Below are 3,561 nucleotides of genomic sequence, written 5' to 3'. Positions count from 1 at the left end.
GTATTGTAAATGTGTTATTTATTGCCCAACTCGGTGTGTCAAACCGACCACACCTAGAGGGGACAATATTGATATCAGTTTTACTTCTTGCTTACTTTCATGGCGATTGGTGGTCCCTTGTTAAACAAGTGCAATTAAATTTAACAATTTGCCAGTTAATGTTTGACCTTTCCGTTCACTTATATTTTAACTTTAACAATTTGGCAGTTAATGTTAAACCTTTGGTTCACGTATATTATACCTTTATGGTATGTTTATTTTACAACAAAACGCTGAAGGCAAATTAGTAAAAAACACGAATATGATATAATAATGGCGCAATCTCGGCAGAATGAACTTATCCTCGTTAAAAGTATCCTCATTGCAGGGTCACGACGGTGATAATGGTTATGGTGAATACAGAGAAATCGATTTATCATCAACAGTTTAATATGTCTGTATAACACGGTGTTTCGTTAAAGCTGAATAGATGTGGTCATTGTTTAACACAATACTATTAATAGCGTGCACGATACTCTGGTATGCCCTGAATGAGGAAATGAACTAGTTTCAACGGGGCTTTAAATAGCATCCCAAATATTTCATGGGGGTCACGGGGGGAAAGGCCAAATCGTGGGTATGATCCTGACAAATCTGAAACACATTTTGAGAGCGAACCGGATTCAAATACGAAGATTTCCCCCGACTGGCTCCCAGTTCGCTACCACGAAATTAAATTAAGTTGTGAAATATGGTAACAAGGTACAAAATATGTTTAGTTAACATTGGTGTAAGGGAGATAACTCCGTTTTCTTTAGCGGTATGCAAGGTGAGCATGCCGCCGAAAAAGGGAAATAACTCGCGAGAGTTTTTGTGAAGGACGTTGGAAGGTTGTAATGGTTTCGGGAATAAAGGGCTCAACTGCACACCACTGCACAAAGTGTTTGAGACAGTACAATGGGGGATATAAAAAAGACGCGTATGAAATGTTTATAAACTGACGCATGTTATCACATGACATGTATGAAACACTTGTGCATTTAGATACTAGAACACATAACACGACATAACGTGAAACACACATAACATGTTATTTAAAGCCCAGGTTAAGTATAGTTTAATGTACATGGCTTTCTTTATCTTTCAAACTACAACAAATTAAAAGCAGAAGAGACATATATATGGTACAGTGAGTGAAGCCAATAATCAGTACTTTAGTCCCATCTGACATTTGACAGAACCTTGACCAAAGACCGATGTGGTAATTTATACTGCTAAACACGTTACGTCTTCCGGTCTTTTCTATTACCATATCTAATCTGTCATGTCTAGGTCGAGTGGTCTTAACTCCTTTGAGTAGTACATGCGCCTCATTGAACTAATCACTCACTATAGTCCGTTTGGCTCAAACTTGGACCGATGAATTTGCAATCTACCTCGACTGACTGAGTTTGGTTTTACGCCGCTTTTAGCAATATTCCAGCAACATCTCGGCAGGGGACACCAGAAATGGGCTTCACACATTGTTCCCATGTGGGGATTTGAAGCTTCACGCACACCAGGCTTTTCTTCTCTTTGCACTCCTCCCTCCTCCCTTTTGAACTGTGTCAAAATTTTAATGATAGTTTGTTAAACAATTTTTTATTTTTAGAACATATATTCTGCAAGAACCTCATAGAGTTGGTCTGATGTTTTAATTATGATCAGGGTTTCATTTAGTATTATATGTATATTAGTTTTCGAGTTAGATTGCAATTCATCGGTCCAATTTTGAGCCAAACGGACTATAATGGCTTGTTTCGCATGTAAACACGCAGTGGAAAGGCTTAGAATAGGCGCATATCAGCATTTTTATCATCATCAACATCAGGAACCTGAAACCAGTAATTTAAATATTAAAGAAATCAAGTAAGGAACCAGGAACTTATTTAGTAGTGAATTTTATTAAACCTGTGGTGTAAATAAGAACATTAATTGCAAATCATATTCAAACATATTTGAGTCCTGGCTTTTTATATTGCCTACAGCGTTGCACCCGACTGACACGCTCTGCAATCATTATCTACCCATATAGCGTGACTCTTTGCTTGTGTCAGATCATGCTGACTGCGCCGGGTGCTCAGCTCGCAGGTCTAGTGTCCTGGGATACCGTAAACACTCTATATAGGTAACTTGTCATCTAACTATATAAACACTGCCAAATGATATCTCTCATTGCAGGCTCACTTGTTCCAGATACATTTCAATGTGCTTAATCGGCTCTCAGTACTGTAAGGTCTAAGGCTTTCATTGTTATCAATATTTTCCGCTTGCATTCAAAATGGTCGAGTTTATCACACTGTATTTTAACATTAAATGGTGGACGTAGTGTTGACTGGTCAGCCGTCGTGACTGGATCGAAACTACGATTAAATTGGCAACAAACACAGCTTTATACCCCTACCAAGTGGAAAAGGGTATTTCTCTCTCTCTTAGGGGCAGCGGGGTAGCCTAGTGGTTAAAGCGTTCGCTCGTCACGCCGAAGACCCGTGTTCGATTGAAAGTAATGGAATAAAATATATGTATGAAAATAATCAATTCTGTATGAAAATTATTTCCTGACATAGCATACTACTTTTAACCTAAGTGACACTAGGCTTTTTTGACACAGAGAGGTGTGATAAAAAGATAACATTTTGACTCTTCCATAACACTAAACTGTTACTATTTTCACGACCACCCCCATGACAATATTAAAATCGTCAGGTCAAGATGACAAAATACTTAACTTAGCCAAAGGACAAATATTCTCAAAATACTCACTGTAATTCCGTTCACTGTTCCGCCTTATTTACGAGTTATCAGGTCTTCCGTGTCACCAAACACAACAATGTAAAAACTGATAACAAGTAATGTCTGAGGCTTTCATTGTTATCAATATTTTCCGCTTGCATTCAAAATGGTCGAGTTTATCACACTGTATTTTAACATTAAATGGTGGACGTAGTGTTGACTGGCCAGCCGTCGTGACTGGATCGAAACTACGATTTAATTGGCAACAAACACAGCTTTATACCCCTACCAAGTGGAAAAGGGTATTTCTCTCTCTCTTAGGGGCGGCAGGGTAGCCTAGTGGTTAAAGCGTTCGCTCGTCACGCCGAAGACCCGTGTTCGATTCCCCACATGGGTACAATGTGTGAAGCCCATTTCTGGTGTTCCCCGCCGTGATATTGCTGGAATATGGCTAAAAGCGGCTTAAAACCAAACTCACTCACTCTCTCTCTCTCTCTCTCTCTCTCTCTCTCTCTCTCTCTCTCTCTCTCTCTCGATCTCTCTCTCTCTCTCGATCTCTCTCTCTCTCTCTCTCTCTCTCTCTCTCTCTCTCAACCCCAGTACGAGTACGACCCCTGGACAAGCATCCACCGTTAACATCTTGTGCTTAGGCCACCACACTGGTAGGGAAGGGAAGTGGAGGAATCTGTCATTTCTCCCCGAATTCCTTATCTAATTACGTGAGAAAATCACAAGAAACAGGAAATAATGTCTTAGGAAGTTGCACACGTTTCTTCTTCAAGTGTACATATGTCCAACATGAACACATGA

Source organism: Haliotis rubra, unplaced genomic scaffold (assembly GCF_003918875.1).
Source record: "Haliotis rubra isolate DU_JTF1 unplaced genomic scaffold, ASM391887v1 Scf10, whole genome shotgun sequence".
Lineage (NCBI taxonomy): Eukaryota > Metazoa > Mollusca > Gastropoda > Lepetellida > Haliotidae > Haliotis > Haliotis rubra.
The sequence above is the reverse complement of the archived record's forward strand: the minus strand, read 5'-3'. Positions refer to the sequence as shown.